Raw genomic sequence first — 24,939 nt, 5'->3', positions numbered from 1 at the left:
ACAATTTGATTTTGAACATTTACATCATTTGTGGTCATGGGTAAAATAATTTCAGTCAAATTGTGACTGAAATGAATGAATAACGTTGAATGATATTGGGACTTCAGAGGTGATTCTCACTGTCCCTTTAGGCCTTTATTCTATAAAAGGTACCTACAGGGCACCTAAATCCTGCCTAATGCTGAGCGGAACTTAGGCATTCAAACTAATTGGTTAATGAGCCATTTAAGGGTCTTAACCAGTGTTAATTGGCACATGGACATCACTTTATACCTGCAAGGTAGAATGCCACAATTAAAAAATGTCCTGAGTACAGAACCCATGACCTCTGGGAGATGAGCACAGGGTTGTTACCTGGTGAATCATAGTTGCTTCCTTTCAGTTATGGGGATTCCTACCATAAGAGCTTAGTTATCCTAGCCATGTGAAGGTGAAAATACCTAAGAAGATCATAGCTTAGCAGATCCCTTAGCTATCATATCAGATTCTGCTGCCAATTACTTACCCCAAATGTTTTTTGAGTAAACCTTTGTTAACCAGTTCGAGTCCCTCCAGGGAATGACCAAAGATTAGATTAGATTAGATTAGTAAGGAAGAAAAACATTAGTGGAAGCTGCTGTGGCTCGATGAGTAAAAGCCCTGTTCCCATCTTCCTGAGGCCATAGGTTCAAGTTCCAGCACTTATTTTAATTGTGGCATTCTACTTTGTAGGTGCACCTTGATGATTTCACAATGAGATCAGCATTGTGCAGCTGCACACCTCCATTTGCAATGAAGTAGAAGCCATGCTAAGGTCTGTATCTTTTTTTCCAGTTTTTAAACATTAGCAATTGAATTTATGTATGCAATATATATATTTTGTTCATTTGCTTTCAGTAATGAGCTGATTGGAGCACTGTTTAGTCAGAAAGAAAGGGTAGCTTTTTAGCAAGAAACCTAAAGCTATGCTTTTTTCATATGCTCTGCTTCAGTTGATGAATGTTTTCCTCTAATTGGCAAATAACATTGCTGTTTATCCACAAAAAATAGAAGGTTTTGCATGCAATATATATTTTTTGATGTGCCCTGTTTATGTGGTATAACAAAACAAAAAAGCATTGACAATGCCCAATATTAGATTCTCAAAAGAATATTCACGGACCGAATATGAATAATAAATAAATTAATTAATAAATGAATGTGAGACACCTCAGTATGGGCCTAGATGTATAGGCACTAAATTATGTAAACTAAGGAAAGAAGGGCGATTTAAATCTCATAAATATCTCAAACACAACCCCACACAGAACAAACAAACCTGCTCAGGAATGCTACAAGGCTTAAACATACATACACCCAACCATCCACAGCAGGAGAAACACTAAATCAAACAGAAAACAAAAAAAAGAAGTGGAGAAAAAGCCTCAGTTCAGCTTCATTTGGCAAAAAACTCCACTTCACATACACTCCTACACAAACAAACCGGTAGGGTGAAGAAAGCACTGTAATAGCTTGCAAAGTCAATGTTCAAAAGCCACCAGGGATACATAACCCCACATGTGAAAAAAATGTGGCAACAGGGCGCAAAGGCACAGTGATCCTAAATCATAGCATTAGGCCAAAAAAACCACTTAGCTGCTAAAGTCCATCAGATATGTCTCAATCCAGCGCAGTAACACAGCAGCTAGAGTACCCGACGGGGAATCTCCCATTTCGCCAGTTCTTGCTGCGTCAGGGGTATCCACACGGCTTCATCAGCCAGTCCACGGATCCTTCAGTGCTCCTCTAGTACACCCACCACGTCATGAATCACAAAAAAGGTGCAGGAAAAACAGTAAAGCACACATGCTGAAAAAACAGCACAAACTCCTCCCCTTGCTGACATCCACCAATCCAGTAACCTTCAGGACCCAAAGAAAGCCGCCCACTCAATCCAGGCATTCAATCCATCAGGCTGCACCGATTTTAAAAGATAGATCCACCTTTGCTCCTTCTGCCATAGGAGATGTCTCAAGTTATCACGGCGAGTGGAATAAACCACCTGCCCAATCACAGTACATTGTAAAGATCCAAAATCATGACAGAACTCCAGACAGTGTGCTACCAGAGGCTCCTCTATACGCCAAGTGTTCAAGCAAGATCTATGTTCAATCAATCTGATCTTCAGCTGGCGATATGTGTGTCCCACGTATATTTTCAAACAGGGACAAACAATAATATATATCACCCCTTCTGTCAAACATGAGGTGAACCAGCGTAGTTTAAACACCCGACCAGTCTGAGGATGAATAAACACATCAGATACCATCATCATGGAGCACACTGAACAATGACCACAACAACGGTGACCCCCTGGAGTCACTGTCTGTGAATCTGACACAACAGGTCTCAATGTACTTGGACTTAAAATGTCACTCAAATTTTGATTACGCCCATATGAAAATAAAATCCTGAGATGTTGCAGGCTAGGATGTAATTGCAAAATGGGTAAGTGTCGACAAAATTACTCCCTGAGATCTCCTGGAGAAATGATTAAAAGTAGACACAAAGGGGACCCTATCTTGGATAGACCGTGCAGTACGATATTCCAATAAAGCCTCCCGATGGTTATACAGGGCTCTTTTCCGCGCTTTCACTACTACTTGCGCTGGGTATCCCCTATATAACAACTTATCCTGTAAGGTGGCAGACTGCACAAGGAATTCAGGAGTTGAGCTGCAAATGCGCCTATAACAAAGAAATTGGGCGAAAGGGAAACTAGTCTTCATCAGGTAAGGATGCATAAGGTCAAGCTGTAGAATAGTGTTACGATCAGTCTCCTTCACATAGACCGTCATACACAGCGAACCAGCAGATAACTCAATCATCACATCCTGAAAAGCAATCTTCTCATGATGAAACTTCAAATCAAACTTTAATGCAGGATGACACGCATTCAAGAAATCACGAAATGACATTAACTCCTCCAGGGACCCACACCACAGACAAAAAATATCATCTATGAATCGAGCCCATCCAACCATAGATTGAAAAAACACAGAAGGATAAACATATTTTTCTTCAAAATAACCCATGTATAGGTTGGCAATAGTAGGCGCGAAGGTAGCACCCATGGCCACCCCAGATCATTGCATAAAAAATTGGCCCTCAAAAACAAAATAATTCATCTTCATAGCCAGAGAGGTAAGTCTATCCAAAAAGTCAGGTGGAACCAATTGTGGGCAAGGTAATGTATCCAAATAGTGTGACACCACCTCTAAAGCCTCATCTTGGGGAATGGAGGTGTATAGGGAGGCTACATCAATCGTCACCAAAAAGGTGACCTCAGACATCCTTGGCTCCCAGCTGGTAAGTAAATTCAAGAAATGGGTAGTGTCCTTCAATAAAGAAGTAACCCCCACCACACAAGGTTGAAGATGAACATCAACATATTGACACACATGGTCTAAGAGGGAATCCCTCCCTGCCACTATAGGTCTACCTGGAGGGCAATACAGATTTTTATGTATTTTAGGGAGAAGGTAAAAAGCTGGTACTTTGAAATCTTAAAGGTCAAAAATTTTTACTCTGTCATAGTAAGAAAACCAGCCTTTCTACCCTCATTCACAAGTGTGAGAAGAATATCAAAAATATTATCTGAGGGATCCCTCTCTATTGAATGATAATTGCTAGCCTGTTGAAGTTGCTAATGGGCTTCCCTCAAATATTGTTCTCGATCCCATACCACTACCGCACCCCCCTTATCTGCGCAGTGTATTACAATCGAGGTCTCAGTTCTGAGCTTCGCCAAAGCTGCACGTTTCAACTGCGTCAAATTATGATGAAACTTTATGTCCATCTCTTCAATTACTGTGATATCTTTTAACACAGCCAGGCGAAAAGCACAAAGAACCAGATCTAAAGGACCCGGAGGAGTCCAACCAGATTTATAACGCACCACAGACTGGTCCATAGAAGAATCTGCAGTGGTTTCAAAGAATAATTTCAATTGTAACTTCCTAATAAAAGTTTCCAATTCCACCCGGAATTGAAAAGGGGAATGTTTGGAAATTGGCACAAAAGACAACCCTTTAGCTAGCAAACTTTCCTCAGCCTTGGAAAGAGAATATCTTGAAATATTTACCACAGCTGGTCTGCCCTGGACTGAGACCTGGTTTGATATTTCCTGCGCCCCCTTCGATTGCTGCCCCTCCCCCTGACCTGTTTGGACTCCCCTTCCTTCACTGCCACCTGAGGGGTAACTTCACTCCCACTAGATCCTTCTGAAGATGATTGAAATCTCGTAGTTTTCTTTTGACCCACTTTATTATTGCCATTACTCTCACGCTTCATCCATGCATATACAAACCCCGAGGAATAATCTCTCTGATCCCTCTGAAATTTCTTAATTTTTTGCTGACATAGTTCCCCTTTAAACCTGTCCACTTTCACCCACATATCATTCAACTTGCTCTCATACAACTCAGAGGACTTAAGAGCCTCTAAGGATTCAGTCACAATTTGTTGTTCCACCTGAATTCACACCTAGGCTGTTTGAATCAACAAAAGCATTAGATCCAAGGAACATCGATTCAGAATTTTGTTCCACTGATCAACAAAGGATCTTCATCAAACAACCGGGGTGCTCTTGACATCCGTAACCCCCTGGGGATTATATCCAAATTACAATAGTCCACCAGGGAGGCACTATAAGGTCCCTCTGTTTGTTGAACACATCAGTCCAACCATCATCAAGCACACCTGCAGCCATATCCATACCTAAGGAGGGTGCTGTTAAGATCTCAGCTCTCACACTATCTGAAAATCCTGACCCTGAACTCCATAATTGTGCCATGTTCAAAATCCAAATCTTAGTATTCTCACTAAATTATGTAAACTAAGGAAAGAAGGGCGATTTAAATCTCATAAATATCTCAAACACAACCCCACACAGAACAAACGAACCTGCTCAGCAATGCTACAAGGCTTAAACATACATACACCCAACCATCCACAGCAGGAGAAACACTAAATCAAACAGAAAACAAAAAAAGAAGTGGAGAAAAAGCCTCAGTAAAGCTTCATTTGGCAAAAAACTCCACTTCACATACACTCCTACTCAAACAAACCGGTAGGGTGAAGAAAGCACTGTAATAGCTTGCAAAGTCAATGTTCAAAAGCACCAGGGGTACATAACCCCACAAGTGACAAAATTTTTCTGGATGTGATGATTGAGTTATCTGCTGGGTCGCTGTGTACGACAGTCTATGTGAAGGAGACTGATTGTAACACTATTCTACAGCTTGACCTTATGCATCCTTACCCGATGAAGACTAGTATCCCTTTCGCCCAATTTCTTTGTTATAGGCGCATTTGCAGCTCAACTCCTGAATTCCTTGTGCAGTCTGCCACCTTACAGGATAAGTTGTTATATAGGGGATATCCGGCGCAAGTAGTAGTGAAAGCACGGAAAAGAGCCCTGTATAACCATCGGGAGGCTTTATTGGAATATCGTACTGCACGGTCTATCCAAGATAGGGTCCCCTTTGTGTCTACTTTTAATCATTTGTCCAGGAGATCTCAGGGAGTAATTCGTCGACACTTACCCATTTTGCAATTACATCCTAGCCTGCAACATCTCAGGATTTTATTTTCATATGGGCGTAATCAAAATTTGAGTGACATTTTAAGTCCAAGTACATTGAGACCTGTTGTGTCAGATTCACAGACAGGGACTCCAGGGGGTCACCGTTGTTGTGGCCATTGTTCAGTGTGCTCCATGATGATGGTATCTGATGTGTTTATTCATCCTCAGACTGGTCGGGTGTTTAAACTACACCGGTTCACCTCATGTTTGACAGAAGGGGTGATATATATTATTGTTTGTCCCTGTTTGAAAATATACATGGGACACACATATCGCCAGCTGAAGATCAGATTGATTGAGCATAGATCTTGCTTGAACACTTGGCGTATAGAGGAGCCTCTGGTAGCACACTGTCTGGAGTTCTGTCATGATTTTGGATCTTTACAATGTACTGTGATTGAGCAGATGGTTTATTCCACTCGCCGTGGTAACTTGAGACGTCTCCTGTGGCAGAAGGAGCAAAGGTGGATCTATCTTTTAAAATCGGTGCAGCCTGATGGATTGAATGCCCGGATTGAGTGGGCAGCTTTCTTTGGGTCCTGAAGGTTACTGGATTGGTGGATGTCAGCAAGGGGAGGAGTTTGTGCTGTTTTTTCAGCATGTGTGCTTTACTGTTTTTCCTGCACCTTTTTTGTGATTCATGACGTGGTGGGTGTACTAGAGGAGCACTGAAGGATCCGTGGACTGGCTGATGAAGCCGTGTGGATATCCCTGATGCAGCAAGAACTGGCGAAATGGGAGATTCCCCGTCAGGTACTCTAGCTGCTGTGTTACTGCGCTGGATTGAGACATATCTGATGGACTTTAGCAGCTAAGTGGTTTTTTTGGCCTAATGCTATGATTTAGGATCACTGTGCCTTTGCGCCCTGTTGCCACATTTTTTTCACGTGTGGGGTTATGTACCCCTGGTGCTTTTGAACATTGACTTTACAAGCTATTACAGTGCTTTCTTCACCCTACCGGTTTGTTTGTGTAGGAGTGTATGTGAAGTGGAGTTTTTTGCCAAATGAAGCTGAACTGAGGCTTTTTCTCCACTTCTTTTTTTGTTTTCTGTTTGATTTAGTGTTTCTCCTGCTGTGGATGGTTGGGTGTATGTATGTTTAAGCCTTGTAGCATTGCTGAGCAGGTTCGTTTGTTCTGTGTGGCCTAGATGTATAAGCCCATAATGAGGTGTCTCATATTCATTTATTAATTTATTATTATTATTCAGTGTATGGTGAGCTCCCCAAAACCTACTGGACCCAACTGTACACCATATCAATAGAAACATAAAAACATGATGGCAGATAAAGGCCAAATGTCCCATCCAGTATGCCCATCCACAGTTACCATTATCTTATGCCTGCAGGTTACACCAATATGTGGGTAGAGTGGGATTAGGATGGGGTTTGGAAGGCTCACAAATTCCACTCGGGGACTCTGCATTTGAGCCATACTTTACTGCACTTAGTCCCCGAGTAGGATCATTTTTTAGCCTTGATCCATGATTTTTCACCTTAGGACTTTTAGGGACCCCTGATTAAGACAGGGTTGTTGAAACACAGACTGTGTTGGGTCCTTAGCCCACATTGTTTGGGACCTAGACATTTTATCATGTGAATCAAATGATTGCATCTTCAATAAAGCCTGCATCTTGGACATCTTCTTCAGTGTTTTTTGTTCCTTGGTTTTCTCAAAATATGAGATTGTCACTTGCTTCCTTTTGCCATTGGGGGGCAGAACTGAGCAGTCATATGTACAATTTGAAAGATAGAGTGCATTATCTGAGTGATAGTTTGTACTACTGATGACATTGCCCAAACAAAAGGAAAACTAAATAAAACATAAACTATTTTTTTTTCAAAATGGATTGATTTTGGCCTTCATATACCTACTAAGTTTAAGTTCTTAAATTTAATTGAGTTTGCAGTAGAAATGTTAGGCTTCTAAATTTGGCTGAAAAGAAAGGCCCGAATTAGGTAAGCATGTTTTTGTAAATAGCAGCCTTGATATTCTTATATATTCCACCACCACCACCTTTTACTAAGCCATGATAGAGGTTTCTACCATGGCCCAGAACACTAAAATGCTCCAACACTCATAGAAATCCTATGAGTATTGGGGCAGCGTCAAAACATTGGGCCATGGTAGAAAACCTCTACTAAGGCTTTGTAAAAGAGGGTCTCTATTTGTAACTACCTGCATGATATATGTGTGGTTCAGTGTCTTCCATCTTGTTTTTGTGTTACTCAAATCTGACCTGTGTAAATGGCTCCTCCCATACGATCACCTTCTCATTGATGGTAAAATCCTTCCCCGGTGGAGCATAAGGGTTATAACTTCCAATTGTTTCATTACACCATGTACCATTGGGTAGGAGGAAGATTTTTATAATTTCATAACCAATGGCAAGATCACCGTTCTCATCAAGAAAGATTTCCTCACCCAGAACGTTCTTAAAGTGGAGGTTCTTCAGATAACGATGAAGCTAATGGAAAAGCAAATTAATTTCATTAGTAGAAATAATCACAGGGATCTTTGCTAACTTCAAGCACATACAATCAGGCCCTGATTTTATGAATGGGTTTCCTTTTGAAGCAACATGAAAACAGTGATGTTTCCTTACATGTCATTTCCAAAATTAAACTATAGAACATAACTGCAGTGGACAAGTTGGTCAATTTGTATTTAATTTCCTGCTCAAATTTGAGGGATGTGCCCTATGAACATTTTTAGCTTGGCTTATCTTTAGTTCAATCTCCTGTTTGGTTCACCTTTGGGCTTAAAACCATTTCCATTATTCATATAATGGGAAAATCAATTTTGCACTTAAGAACATATGAACATAAAAGCTAACATTACTGGTACAAACCAAAGGTCCATCAAGACCAGTATGCTGTTTCCAAAAGTGGCCAACCCAGGTCCCAAGTACTGGTAAGATCCCAAACAGATTATGTGTTACTTATCCTAGGAATAAGAAGTGGATTTTGCTATATCCATCTTAGTAATGGCTTATGGACTTCTCTTTAAGGAACTCTTTTAGGAAGTTATTTAAACCTTTTTAAAACTCTTCTAGGCTAACTTCTTTTTAATACATTCTCAGGCAATGAGTTCCAGAGGTTAATTACAAGTTGAGTGAATATGTAGAAATAATATATTAAAGGAAAAAAATAAAATACCTTTTTTTGGACTAACTTAATATAGTTTATTATTAGCTTTCAAAGTCAACCCTTTCTTCCTTAGATCAAAAAAAATATGTTGAAGGCAATGCAGATAGCCCAAAATACAGCAGCATGGATAGTAGGAGGATGTTCTCGTTGGGAACATATAACCCCAATTTTGAAACAATTACATTGGCTACCCATTGAGTTCTAAATTTGGTATTTATTGCTGGTATTTAAAACATTGAATAGTTTAACTTCAGTTGTATTGTCTATAAAATTATATCCATACAAACCATAATTTGCTTTGAGGTTGGCGGAAACAGCATTGTTGAATGTGCCTGCTTTTAAAACAGTGAGGTTGGAAGACTATAGGGCTTCGATATTTTCCATCTTGGGTACGAAGTTATAGACTACGTTACCAGTCTATTTAAGCCTAAAAAGCCTGCTATTTCTGAAGGCTTATCCATCTCAAGGTTGAGAACAGGGATGGTTGGCTTTGTTGCAATGTCATGGGTTAGCGCTGAGGTGTATGATGATGTGAAATGGTCAGTTTTTGAGATATAATAACTAGCAGATGTATCTTTTACAAAAGTGTTTTTAGTGCTGGCTGATGTGCTGAATGATGTGCTCTGCTCCAATGCTCATGGGAACTCTGAGTGACAGAGCAGCGCACAGCTTTCAGAATGCCGGCCGATGCTAAATGGGAGGATAATAGTTTACAGATTAAGCTGTTAAGCTTTGTCTGTGTTAGTAATTTTACTGTTGATTTTAATTATGTACATAGAAAGTATTCACCACCTCGAATGTTGCAGCAGTGGTATATAAATAAATCAAATCAAGGGCCTCTTTTATGAAGCTATGCTGGTGAAAGCCACACAGAAAGTATACCAAAGCCTGGGCTTCAATGCATGTGCGGTGCCGACCTATACTAAATTGTTTGATAAAAGTGGCCATAAATTAAATTACCTTCCATGGCAAAAACTCCAAAAGTCTCTCCCTTTCTCCATTCCATAGGGTGGTATTTCCAGAACTAGAAGTAAACATGGCATGCAGTGCATGCGCCAGGGCGTACACTGCATTGTATATGTTATAGCTGCTCCCAAAGTTTACGATGTCACAGTGTTGAAGAGGGCCAGATATTTCCTTAGTGCTGCATGATCTTTGGATGCTCTTGGGGCACTGTTTGTTACACAGGTCTTTCCACCACATCTCTGTAAATAAAGTGCGTGGAAGCCGGGCAAGATTCACCTCACGGACAAATTTATAAAAGTTTGGAATAGTCTTTTTTCCCACAGTAAAAGCTAAGCAGTTTTTCCCATCAGCATAGTGTGACGGTATGATAAATCCCCATTCAGCAAAGGTGATCCAAATCTTTCCAGATGCTTTCCTGATGTCTCTTTCTTTTGCAAGGTCCGCAAAATCTCTGTTACAATAGAAAATAATCACTTTAGTTGAAGATGATTGGATGATCTGGAAAATATTATCAGTATTTTCACTCAGTAAGGAAGTAGAGTGTCTAAAGTTTTCTATAAATTCGATGCAACCTCCATTCCGCTCAATCCCTTCTCTCAGGATCTGTGTAGCCTTCATGCTGTTTTCATCATCAGATGCAATGATACCAACCCAGGTCCAGCCAAAATGCTTCAGTAACCTGATTATCCCAGTGCAAAGGTGTAACTCACTGGAGACAGTCCGGTAGAAATTAGGAAACTTAACCGTGTCACTCATGAGAAGATTCCCTGAGTAGTAATTGATCTGTTGAAAAATAAAAATTTGAATTCATCACCATCTTTTTCATGTTAAAGTACGTTTCTTTCACTTGTCAAATATTTAGAAGACTATTATACTGTTAAGTGGAGGTGTGGCCTAGTGGTTAGAGCAACTGCCTCAGCTCCCTGAGGTTGTGAGTTTGATATCACAAACAAAATTAATTTCACTTGTAGTGAAAGGTGACTTTGGGCAGCCAAAAAACCTAGAGACTAGAAGAAAGCACAGATAGTTTATTAGCATACGTATGCGACTCCTGAGCTCCAAGCTGGCTTCAGAAGTGCCGAAAACAGGACATTACAGCAGTGGCGTACCTAGGGTATGTGGCACCCGGGGCCCATCATTTTTTGACACCCCCCCATGTAAAAAAATATTTTTTGTAATGACCATGAAACGGAATAAATGGTCAGAATAGAAACAGGCAGTGAAAATTTTCTTATATTCCAAACATAACATAACATAAATTATGTCTGAATTGTCATGACATCAGAAGTACATATGGAGTAGTTGCAGGTGATGCTTGGGACAGTTCTTATTGTGTTAGTTCGGTTTTATGTGTTTTTTGAATAGAAGGGTTTTTATTTCTTTTTGAAGGTTTTGCAGTATGTGGTCGATGTCAATTGGTTGTAGAGTTGGGGGGTCGAGTGTTGCAGCTCGAATGGCTAGGAGTTGTCGAACAGTTTTTTTCTTTTGACGTTTTTGGTTGGAGGGTGTGTGAATGGTGCGTGAGTTCTCCTATGTCTGTTTGAAGTGGATTGAATTATTTAGCTGAAGAAATTAGTTACCCCCTCATCCCACACACATTAATTCTCTTCCATTTTTGTTCCCATTATAAAAAACACTGATAAGTTCCCAGAAAAAAATACATTAAAATAAGAAGTGAAAACAAAGGCCCCTACAGATGAGAACATAACATAAGAATAGCCTAACTGGGTCAGACCAATGGTCCATCATGCCCAGTAGCCCATTCTCATGGTAGCCAATCCAGGACACTAATACCTGGTCAAAACCCAAAGAGTAGCAACATTCCATGCTACCAATCCAGGGCAAGCAGACACTTCCCCCATGTCTTAATAACAGATTATGGACTTTTCCTCCAGGAATTTGTCCAAATCTTTCTTAAAACCAGCTACACTATCTGCTTTTACTATAACTTCTGGCCACTTCATTTTTAAGCTTAGTTCTTTCTTTCCAAACAGAGACCTTGCTAGATGTCAAATACAGAAAGAACAAGGTAACTTCACAAGGACTTAGCTGTGCAGGAAATGTGAATCTCCTCATACACCCACCATATAGTGCAAAAATGTGCAAAGGTCTGTTTTTTTCTTTCGATCACTACATAGCCTAATGCCACACAAGCAGCGCTGTTACAAACATATTCTGTAGGTCAATGCTAAGGATAACAAAGTTTCCTTCCTTGGACCAGAAGGAGATACTGATAAACCACTAGAAGAGATCCCAACACAACACCCAAAGACCCACTCAGTGTGTGAACCAGTTGAGTGGAGTGGACTAACTGGGGGGTGGAAATGGGCCCGGAGTTTGCTCAGCAGAATGTCCCAGACCACCTCTTCCTCTCAACACATTGACACGCTGCCACCACCACCACTAGAAACACCTCACTGGGTAGGCCAGCTATGCTATAAACTTTATAAAACACATTATTATATCTATATATATATAAAATCGGATGTATGTATGTATGTGCCGCGATCACGCAAAAACGGCTTGCCCGATTTGAACGAAACTTGGTATGCCGATCCCTCACTACCTGGGGTGATATGTTCTGGGGGTCTCACGGCCCACCTGCACATGTGGGCGGAGCTACAAACATAAAATCAGATTTCACCCATTCATGTCAATGGAAAAAATGTAAAACAGCTGCCAACGCAAAAACGGCTTGCCCGATTTGAACGAAACTTGGTATGCAGATCCCTCACTACCTGGGGTGATATGTTCTGGGGGTATCGCGGCCAACCTGCACACCTGGGCGGAGCTACAAACAGAAAATCAGATTTCACCCATTCATGTCAATGGAAAAAATGTAAAAACTGCCTCCGCAAAACCGGCTTGCCCGATTTGAACGAAACTTGGTATGCGGATACCTCACTACCCGGGGTGATATGTTCTGGGGGTCTCACGGCCCACCTGCACATGTGGGCGGAGCTACAAACATAAAATCAGATTTCACCCATTCATGTCAATGGAAAAAATGTAAAACAGCTGCCAACGCAAAACCGGCTTGCCCGATTTGAACGAAACTTGGTATGCGGATCCCTCACTACCCGGGATGATATGTTCTGGGGGTCTCGCGGCCCAACTGCACACGTGGGCGGAGCTACAAACATAACTTCAGATTTCACCCATTCAAGTCAATGGGAAAAATGTAAAAAGCTGTGGGACCGATTTGAACTAAACTTGGTATGCTGATCCCTCACTACCTGGGGTGATATGTTCTGGGGGTCTCGCAGCCCACATACACACATGGGCGGAGCTACAAACAGAAAATCAGATTTCACCCATTCATGTCAATGGAAAAAATGTAAAAAACTGCCATTCTCACAGTAATTCCAACTACCTGGGGTGATATGTTCTGGGGGTCTCGCGGCCCACCTGCACACGTGGGCGGAGCTACAAACAGAACATCAGATTTCATCCATTCATGTCAATGGAAAAAATGTAAAAAGCTGCCATTCTCACTGTGACCAATTTGGACGAAACTTGGTATGCAGATCCCTCACTACCTGGGGTGATATGTTCTGGGGGTCTCGCGGCCCACCTGCACACGTGGGCGGAGCTACAAACAGAAAATCAGATTTCACCCATTCATGTCAATGGAAAAAATGTAAAAAGCTGCCATTCTCACAGTAATTCACAAACGGCTTGACCGATTTGAACGAAACTTGGTATGCAGATCCCTCACTACCTGGGGTGATATGTTCTGGGGGTCTCGTGGCCCTCCTGCACACGTGGGCAGAGCTACAAACAGAAAATCAGATTTCACCCATTCATGTCAATGGAAAAAATGTAAAAAGCTGCCATTCTCACTGTGACCAATTTGGACGAAACTTGGTATGCAGATCCCTCACTACCTGGGGTGATATGTTCTGGGGGTCTCACGGCCCACCTGCACACGTGAGCGGAGCTACAAACAGAAAATCTGATTTCACCCATTCAAGTCAATGGGAAAAATGTAAAAAGCTGTGGGACCGATTTGAATGAAACTTGATATGCAGATCCATCACTACCTGGGGTGATATGTTCTGGGGGTCTCGCTGCCCACCTGCACATGTGGGTGGAGCTACAAACAGAAAATCTGATTTCACCCATTCATGTCAATGGAAAAAATGTAAAGAGGTGCCATTCTCACAGTAATTCAAAAACGGCTTGACCGATTTGACCGAAACTTGGTATGCAGATCCCTCACTACCTGGTGTGATAGGTTCTGGGGGTCTCGCGGCCCATCTGCACACATGGGCGGAGCTACAAACAGAAAATCTGATTTCACCCATTCATGTCAATGGAAAAAATGTAAACAGCTGTCATTCTCACAGTAAATCTAAAACGGTTTGACCGATTTGAACAAAACTTGGTATGCAGATCCCTCACTAACTGGGGTGATATGTTCTGGGGGTCTCTTCACCCAAGAATTTATATGTTCTTGCTCCTGGAGGTGAAACTAAAAATGTTGTTTATAATCAAGTTTTGTGTTAGTTGTATTGTATTCATTTTGTCAAATATTTCACATTATAATTTGAATATTGTACTTTTTATAAAGCTGTAAAAAAATAATTTCATTCACCACTATAAAGTATCTTTATTTGAATCCGTTTACAGTGTTATTGCTATAATTAAATACCCGTGCAACGCCGGGTCATCAGCTAGTAATTTCATAAAACTGGGGAAACACCACAGAGTGATGGAGCACTTGAGCGGGATACAATACGGACATATACATCAGTACCTGGGTCTCACCTCAATATACAATGCCATGCAGTCTCTGGCCTTCTGGACTTGGACATTGGCATTTCAGTTATGTGGGTCAGTGATAGTGAAAACCATGGGATTACAGTAGCCTATAGTACACAAGGGGCCGGAGCTAGGACCTAAAGTAAGGGAGGCAGAGGGGGTATTGGTTGGGTATTTATGAGGGTTCTTGTAGGTAGCCCACGAAATACATTCCTATAAAGGATAGGCTCTACCATTAGTGAAGGTTTCCTCATAGGGGCATTTCTGAAAGGCATCAGGTTATACATACATATATACTTAGCTCATTTGGTATAATAACGCTGTCAATCTAGGGAGCCACACAAAACTGTATTAGGGGCAAAACCATGACCCTGGGCAACATCAAATAGCACACATGTATCAAAATACAAAGACACTGGGTGAGTGGGGTCTACAATAAGAGTCTGGTTGATAAGTGGACCCTCAACATTATCAATGCAGATTTCCGCCCAATTTTAAACTTCATCACCAGTAGGTTGGAAATAGAAAATACCCTCTGATATTTGACACTTTCTGTACTTAACTCCATCATGCAAACAAACATCAGGCAAAGGGGCTAGGGGCCCTTATTAAGTACAATAGGACAGAAATACAGAAGAAAGAAACATAAGGCAGTGAGGGCAACACAAATATCAGATATATATAAGACAAAAGGTGCCTACAATGCTAACATAGGAAGCTCAGTTTTTCTTTCAGGCACAACTTAGAAAACTTCAAACAGTTATACTCAAGACTTGCTAAAGACAGTGGTGAACCACAGGCAGTCAATTAAACTCAAACACTTGTGAAAAATGATATTCAGAACACCTGCTAAGTACAGTGGTAAATATTCAGAACTTTTGAGGTCTTAGAAAGCTTCAGCTGAAGATCCGTGTTGTAGTAGAAGTTTCATGTCCGGACACCTTGACAACTGTAAGAGAAGAAATTAGGACAGTAAAAGAACCTATCCATCTAGGTTTCAGGGGGTCTGACTTCCAAGTTTTAGCCATACTGTATTTCCAGGGACATACCCATGAACTTGTGTAGCTATCAGTAGTGGGTAAAATCTACATGTTTCCAGATGACCCTATGGGAATGCAAGGTAAAGAAAGCATATTTGGAGTCAGTGTAGATGTTGCAAGACTAAAGAGGCATAATATCGCAGGGCAGAAGTGAGGGCATCCAGCTCAGTTGCTTGGGTGGAAGGGCCAGAGGGCAGGGGCCTGAGTCAGAAGTTTTGGAGGCATCATACAGAGGGCAAGCAATGTAGAGAAATCAGGGATCCAGATACGACAGTATCTGACAATACCAAGGAAGGTAGCTCAGGGCTTTGCGATTGTCAGGAACAGGGAAACTACAGACAGCCTGGACACGGGTGTGGGAAGGGACCTGGTACCCTGGGAGATTTGAAACCCAAGGTAGGTGATACGAGGAAGGCATACTTGGAATAAGTGTCTATTGTCTACTAGCACATAAGAATTGTTCTCAATCCCTATTCTGTATCAGGTTCCTACCCCAAAGAGCTGACTTGTAAAAATTAAGTAAAATTCAGCTCTGGGTCCACTCACTAAGCAGGGTAGTCTAAAGTGGCAGTCCCTTCACTATCATCTGACTGGCAAAAATATTTACTTCCATACAAAAGCATTCCTAAAAATTACATTTTTATACCTAAAAGTTACATTCTTATACTAAGCTTACTAAGCTTACATGATTTATAAAAAGAAATACAAAACAGAGATTGGAATATACAGTAAAACTTTGGATTGCAAATAACTTGGTTTGCAAGTGTTCTACAAGACAAGCAATGTTTAAATTTTAACTTGCTATACCAGCAACGTCTTGCAATACAAGTACATACAGTATACAAGCATCACATTATCACAACTGAGCTAATGGTTCCTGTCTATATGACGCTGCAGGAGTGCAGTGACTTTTCCAAACGAGCAAGGGCTTGCAATAAAAGTATGTATATTTTTGTACACGAGTGCCCTGGTCTACAAGCATGCTTCTGGAACAAATTATGCTCCCAATCCAAGGTCTCATTGTACTCACAAAAGATAATCCATACAAACAACTTTAAACAATTTTTTTTTTTTTACAATCCATATGTGTCTCAGTAGAGACTTACTCCCCCTCTCTTCCAAATTTCCTTAGGTTTAAAAAAGAGATTTGGACAAAGAACTTCTTTTTAGCATGGAATATAAGTTCCAAAAATCATATTTTTTTGTTTACATTCATTTCTGAATATACATAAACATTTTATAACATAGCCAAAAACTTTAAATCTAAACCTACTTATTTGTTTCAGGAGAAACTGCATTTGAAGTGCTGAAAACTTCATGGCCCTTATCAGTACAAAAGGAGGAGGAGGGGTACTCCAACCTCCTGCTTTGAACAACTGACAGGACAGACAGAACTCATAAGGGAATAGAAATACAGACAAGGGAGGGGATTTTGAATGTCATGCACACACAAAACCACACATACATGCAGATAAACGGTCCGTGCAAAAAGTAATCTCTGTACTTTCGTACAATTTTAGTCTCGTATATCTTTCTTATAAACATGGTATCTTTCTCTAAAATACTTTCAACATACGTGTACATTCTTGATTCCACTGCCTGCTCTGAGCACCTAGAAACACATAACAGTCATTAACGAGCCTAGCAGGCAAAATCCAACAGATATTTGTTACCCCTCCTCAATCTTCCTTTACAAATACAGCACAATAGAAATATAGCCAGTTCTAACCAATTCCCTGACTCTTAAAATGAACTCTTAAAACCTACAGCATTTTCCCTCTTTTCAGTGATATTTTCTAATTCTTCAACATAAATTCCACTGTCTCAATATGTTTCCTCTATTTCTCACATTTTTCTCCCTGTCTATCTGAAGAAGCCCTTTCAGAACAATTTCAAAACAATTGATGTGTTAGCAAGCATTTTACAAGGATTTATTAAAACTGACTACCAGAGCTAAAAGTTAACAAATGGAAAAGATGAAATGGTGTTTTGGTGCACTGGTGAAATGATGGCCCTGGAGATTAATCTCCGACAGTTTGTAAAAAAATGTTGGCTTTAAGGGACTCCTGCAGCTGAAAGCCTCAAATTATACAGGTGAAGAATGTGTATTTATTAGCATGCATTTGGATTCTTAACATACCTTAACAAATTTAGGGCCCCTTTTACAAAGCTGCAGTAGCAATGCTGCAGCAGTAAATGTACCACAGCTTTGTAAAAGGGTTCCTGAATTGACTTAATGCATCTTAACCTCCTACATAATATGTGTCAATTCATTAAGCATGTATTAAAAAAGTTCTAACATACATTAAACCACGAGTTAAAGCAATACAACTTACATTTTAGTTATATTGGACTTAAAATTTGCACAAGTGGTAACGGAGAGTGACGTGAGTTACTGAGAGTCACAAGTAATATCAGGAGGGCACCTAGGATTCGAACACTGGCTTCCAGCCCAGGACTTTAATGGCTTAATATCTGTCCCATTAATTACTTTCATGTGTTTGTTTCTACCTCACTATTTGAATTCTGCATTTTGTCACAGCTATAGTTGAGTGGTTAATAATCTGGACTCCCTTTTACAAAGCCAACAGTGTGGAATGGCACAGTATATGCTCAGATTCCTATAGGAATTGAATGGACATCAGATCATTTGCCACAAGGCACTCACCTGCACAGCTTTATAAAAGAGGGCCTTGGTTTCAATTTGTTGAAAGTTGATGTTCTTTAAGGAACGGGTGAAGAGGAGGATAGGAAGTGAAATCAAAGATGCTCCCTGACCTGTGGGTAGTGGTATGCGCTGGAAAGGCGGTAAAACTCACTCGATTGTTCAGCTGGAAGACCTTCAATGATAGCAGCCAGCAGACCAGAAGTTTGGCAACTGTAGTTTGGGATCCCGTTGTCCATTCCTGTAAATATTCTCACAGTAGCACTATACATTAATAATAAGTTGTTGTAAGATTCATCAATATGGAATCCCAGAGTGAGATTGGGTAAGAGCTCTGAGCTGTTGTTAATCTCCTCCATTGCAGACACAAAAGCCAGGAAGTCATAATATTTCAATGATTCAAGACTTTAAGGACAATAAATGTAGATGATATGAAAAATTAGCATCATAATAAAAGATACAAAAAGCTATTAAGGCTTAGCAGAAATTAAGGCCTCCTTTTATGAAACTGTGGTAGCAGTTTCTAGTGTGGGGAGCCACGCTGAATGGCCCGCACTGCTCCCAATGCTCATTGAGTTCCTATGAGTGTCGGGAGCAGCACAGGCCATTCAGCGTGGCACCCCATGCTAGAAACTGCTATTGCAGTTTTGTAAAAGAGGGGGCAAATGTTTTTTCCCTCTTTTCCCCCTCTTTCCCTCTTTTCTCTATTCTTCAGCCTTGCTCTGAGGCCACAGCAGATAAATGCACATTCTACCCAAATGCATTGAACCCTTATCACTAGACCCTAGCACCTAGCATAATACTTCAATGATGAAAGACTATAAGGACAATAAATAACAGATAATATTTTTAAAAATAGCATCAAACTAAAAGATACAAAATGCTATTAAGGTTAGAAACCATGCTCAAGGTTTAGCAGAAATGCATACAACCCTAAACACGAACCTAGCACCTCTTTTTCTTTGCCCATCCATAAACTCTCCACCTATGATTACGCAGGAGCTAGAGGAGGTTTACTAAGGAAGTGGTATCAGGGAGAGATGGCATGGTTGGAAGTACAGTCAAAGTTCCCTGACCTCACTAATTAAGATAACACCAGACCCCTGTTAGAATAGCTAGAAATTCATATCCAGCACAAGTAGAGATGTGTTCCAGACTGCAAGATATAAGAAAAGATACATAGAGGGAGATAAGGAAGAAATGGGAGAGATGAAAGGAGGGCGTAATAAAGGGGAACGATTAAAAAAAGAAGGAAAAAGGCAGTGAGATGAGAGGAGAGAAGAGAGGGGAATGAGTGTAGGAAGGGAGAGAAAGAAGAGAGAATAGTTGAAGAGAAGCAGGGAGGGGCATATACAAGCCAAACACTTCTGCAATAGTCCCCCTGAATGCTGATCTCTCTTGTACCCACACTATCCTCATTCTCACATCACTCATACTAGGCATAACATATTATAAATGAACAGTAAATAAGTGCTTCTAGCTTTGAAAACTTTTGCATTCAAAGATCCCTGTTAGTTACATCTGTAGCTCATGCCTTGATCAATCAATATAAAACCTGCAAGCATATCATAGATTGGAGCTCATCCATAATGATACTTACGAGAAACGTCCAAATAAATAGGGGTAATATAAGTGGGATTGATGAAAAATTGGATAAAAGTTCTGTGTAGCTATGAGTCCCCCAATCATGATGTCTCCATCCATAATGTATCCTTGTTGTTGTTGTTGTGGTTGGTTTCCTAGTTGAAGTTGTTGTGGTTTAAAGCTCTCAATTGTGCACTGACACTTGGCTGACTTCCACAGGATGTCACAGAGCATAAACATCAGAAACAGTTGAGTTTCTATCTTTAATGGTGTGAAACAACTTCTGTGAAAATGCTCACCCTTTCTGCTCCAAATGTTAACCTTGGGCATGGCAGGAGATGCTTTATGGTTCCTGATGATCTTATCCGAATGAATATTTAAATGATAAATAGAAAATGCATTTACAGCAAAGGAGAATGAAGAAAGACAGTGAAATTGTGATGCTGATGGTGAGGTGACCGCTCTATTTCTTGCTGAGCTCCAACACCTCTGGGGACACTAGGTGGTCGCTTTTGTGTCTTACTGCTCAGAGGTGAAACCTTAAGGAATATCTGCTCATGTCATCTGCAATTACTATGAAAATATAGGTTGTTTCTTTTAAATATAATCTTATGGATCTTGTGCGTTCATTAGCTAGAGAGAAATATTCATTTGGTTGGAATGCTAGTGCAGGATATAATGTAATAACATAACAGTGTAATATAGTTGATGATAACAGGAAAAGAAATTCTAACAGGGAAAACAAAGTATCTTGATCTGTTACCTACGAGTACAGATTTTATTGTTTCAAGTTTCAAGTTTATTTATTATTTGATTAATCGCCTATTCCAAATTCTAAGCGATGTACAAATTGGTAAAATACATTGTCAAAAATATACATAAAATAGACCATATAATTAACAAGGGCATAAGTCACAAAACAAACTAATTAAGAAAAGACAAGAATACAATAGGAAAGGTGGGATAGAAATACAATATTGGATAGGAAAGAATCAACAATTAAAGGTAAAACACAACAGGAATCGAAAGACAAATAAATAGGTAAAATAAAAGTAGACAAAAGAGCAATTAACGAAAGAGCAAATTAACATTTCAATTAAGTATTGAACGCATCTTTAAAAAAAAAGCTCTTAGGTTGACTCTTAAATTTTTCCAAATTCTTTTCCTCTCTTAAATATAGCGGGAGTGAAAGCTTTTATTGAAAAATATACATAAGTATACAGCAGTGATACACAGCTTCAGCAAAGCACAAAGGAAAAATCAACAGTGCAGACAACAATTTAAACAGAAGTTATAGCCCCAACATGTCGAAAACCAACCACAAACCAGCAAAACCACAGCAAAATCCCCCCTCCTACCCCACCAGGGATAAAGCACAATGCACACACCGCCCTTTTGGGTAAGGATCTCCCAACCTCACCTTCAAAAACAGTTATCATAGGGTCTCGTCCTGTCCCACACTCCCAATTAAACATCCAATCCAACCCCCCACTCCCCCCTCCCACCAATCCCTATAGAAGCCCGAAATCTACGCCAAATATGAGCATAGCCATGATGTTTGCCATGTCGTAAAGCCGTTAACTGATAAAGGAGCTGCCAGGTAATTAAGCGCTGTTCCACCATATGCCAAGTGGGGGAGTGCCCCTGATTCCACAAAGATGCTAGGGCCAACCGAGCAGCAGTGAAGGCTAACTTACAAAATAAAGAGTCACCCCAATCAAGATCCAATTGGTGCCAAAATAACAGGGCATGTCTCCAGTCCACCGGAACCTGCACAGTGAGAATCCGGGAAACTCGAGAGAACACCTCAATCCAGAAACCGCTCACCCTCCCACAATACCACCACATATGCATATAGGTTCCCACTTCCCCACATCCCCTCCAACAAGAAGCACTCGTCCCCCCACGCCATCGAGCCAGAACCTGAGGAGTATAATACCACCGGAATAGAACTTTATACCCATTTTCAACCACCAATGCTGCAATGCCCGCCGAAGCAACTTCTCTCCAGATGTCGCCCCAAGTATCTAAAGAGATAGCTGATTCCCAATCCCCTTCCCAAGCCAACATATAAGGCAAGGGCCGAGCCCCCCGACTATTAAGACACCGATATATAGCAGACAAAGCACCCTTCCGGAGAGTCGGGCCCAGCAACAACTCAAAGGGGGTCTTACCCACCCGTAAGTCTCGTAGGGCCCCCGAGGCCCGCAAGTAGTGAACAGCCTGTAAGTAGGGAAACAGATCCCGAGCCAGAAGATCATAATGGCCCTGTAGTTCAGCAAAAGGCCTAATACTGCCCAAGAGTGGATCCCACAATTGACCCACACACACCAAGCCATGAGACTCCCACCTAGCAAACACACCCTCTCCCCGACCAGGCTCAAAGGCCACATTATGACGCAGCGGCGTATACCAAGAATGGCGCTTACCCAGCAACAAACTTCTCCGGGTCATATTCCAGACCCGCAGGGCTGTATCTACTGAGGATAGGACTCGCTCGGGCCGAATCCTCTCAGGCACCCAGGGCCGATGCAACAGGGGCACCCCAGCAGACATGCATTGTTCAAGCTCCACCCACGGCTTCGGGTCTTGCGCTTGCCACTCCAACAGGGCTCGCAACTGTGTAGCCTGATAATATTTCACCACATTAGGGACAGCCAAACCCCCATCGCTCCTACCCAAGCACATAAGCACTGTAGAAATTCATCTAGAAAACAGGTTTGGAAAATGGCAAATTGAGAGGGTTTGGTAAAATAACATCTGTCTTCCACATTTGGATGTTTTACATTTTTGAAAATGAGCTCAATCTTTATCAAAATTGGGTTCCTGGCACATCTGTCTTTGGGAAAGCAAGTGCTATACAAACGTTTATTCCATCTTGAACTAACCCCTCCTCTTTTACAAAGGTGCGCTAACAGATTTAGCATGCGCCAACTGATGTAGCGCACGCTAATTGATTTAGTGTGCGCTAAATGCTAACGCACCCATTATATCCTATGGATGCATTAGAATTTTGTGTGTGCTAAATCAGTTAGCGTGCCTTAGTAAAAGGACCCATAAATGCTGTCTAGAGTCCTTGTAAAAATTTGCCTGAAAACATAAACTACTTATAGGAGTTCAAAATATGTTTTTCCTGGATTTCTCAAAATACGAGATTGACACTTGTTTCCTTTTGCCATAGGAGGGCAGCACTGAGCAGTCATGTGTACAGTTTGAATGATAGGGTACATTATTTGAGTGATAGTTTGTACTACTGATGACATTGCCCTAGACATGAAAAAGTCTAAAAACACCAGAATAATAGGAAAAAAAATGAATAAACCATAAAACATTTTTTTTTCAAAATGGAATGTTTTGACCTACATACACCTACTAAGGGCTCCTTTTATCAAGCCGCGCTAGCGGGGTTAACACGCGTGACTTTTCATCACACGTTAACCCTCGCGCTGGACAAAATCTACCGCCTGTTCAAGAGAAGGCGGTAGCGGCTAGTGCGTCCCGCGTTTTAGTATGCACTATTATGCGCATTAAACCGCTTTCGCGGCTTGATAAAAGGAGCCCTAAGTTTTAGTTGCCTAAATTTAGTTGAGTTTGTACTTGAAAAGTTAGGCTCCTAATTTTGGCTAAAAATAGAGGCCTAACGTAGGTGCCTGAATTTGGGTAATCTTTTTTTTTTAGATCAACTTTGATATTATATTTATTTGTAACTGCATGCATGATATGTGTGTGCTTTAGTGTCTTCCATCTTGTTTTTGTGTTGCTCAAATCTGACCTCTGTAAATGACTCCTCCCATACAATCGCCTTCTCATTGATGATAAAATCCTTTCCTTGTGGAGCATAAGGGTTATAACTTCCAACTATTACATTTCTCCATGTACCATTGGGTAGAAAATACATATTTTTAATATCATATCCAATGGCGAGATCACCATTCTCATCAAAAAAGATTTCCTCACCCAGAACATTCTTAAAGTGTAGGTTCTTCAGATAATGATGAAGCTAATGGAAAAGAAAATTAATTTTATTAGTGCAAATAGACCAGACCAGAAGAAGGAGGATCTCCGATGCACCGCCCAGCCACGCCAGAAGAGGGAGGATCTTCGGGCACCGGCACTGGTGCCAAGTCGGGTAAAGGGTGTCATTGACTGCTCGGGAGGGGGGAAAGTAGGATCGCGGTGGAGGGGGGGGCAACGCGAGCGGGGGGGGGGGGAATGCCGGTTCGCAGGGGGGGAAGCTGGATCGTGGGGAGGGGTTTGGAACAGCGTCTGATTCCTCAAGGGGGGGAGAATGGAGCAGCGCTGGTAGCCTTGTGGGGGGGAGGAGGTGGAACCAATCAAAGCAGTTTCCCTTACTTCCTAAGGGGAAACTTGCTTTGATATACGAGCAATTTGGTTTATGAGCATGCTTCTGGAACGAATTATGCTCATAAACCAAGGTTCCACTGTACTTATATTCAACAGTTAATAAATAGGTTGGCAGGCAGGTGAGTGCAATGATGGAGAATCACTATATCTTCATTCTACAAACCCGCTGGTTTTGAATAAGATAGCACACTGAGTACTCAGATTCAATTTTTTATTATAGAATATTTATTCTATTTAAATAAATAATATATTAGTGAATTCACTTTTTCAGACATTAAATATATAAAAATTATATATGGTACAGAAGTGCTGAGAGGATCACACCTGAACCATACCACTCAGAGCCTTTTTCCTGATAACTACCTTCAACGATGCTGAAGAGGAGAGGCAGGCGCGCCATTAGCGCCTTACTATGCCCCGATACCCGACCTTTGGCAGCATCGAAGAGTGTCTGTGGAGGATGCAGGGAGCTGCAGTTGTGATGCTGGGAATCAGTCCACTGAGGGTGCCTGGTTATGACGAAACCAGTCGCTTCTCTTAGCCCCAATGTGAGAGCTCCACCCCTGCAACCCCGAGTTACCAGCTCTCCAGGGGAAGAGGAAATCCCGGAGATGGGGGAGGAACTCTCCCTGGAGGCAATTTTACCGTCAGAGAGTTTGGAAACAGAGCCCCTGGTTCAGGGTGTCTCTGTAGGAGAAACTGGGGGAGATTCAGCTACTAGAGGTAAAGATATCCAGTCGGAACAAAGCCAAGAAACAGTTTCCACAGACGGTGAGCATTTTTATACTCAGCAAAAGTTCC

At 41.2% G+C, this 24,939-nt stretch overlaps 1 pseudogene; it reads right to left on the bottom strand.

Moving 5' to 3' along the window:
- Positions 1-24,939, bottom strand: part of LOC117346241 — a 50,050-nt pseudogene that overhangs the window by 22,149 nt on the left and 2,962 nt on the right.

This window comes from Geotrypetes seraphini, chromosome 12 (genome assembly GCF_902459505.1).
Source record: "Geotrypetes seraphini chromosome 12, aGeoSer1.1, whole genome shotgun sequence".
NCBI lineage: Eukaryota > Metazoa > Chordata > Amphibia > Gymnophiona > Dermophiidae > Geotrypetes > Geotrypetes seraphini.
This window is presented reverse-complemented; position numbering and strand designations above follow the sequence as displayed.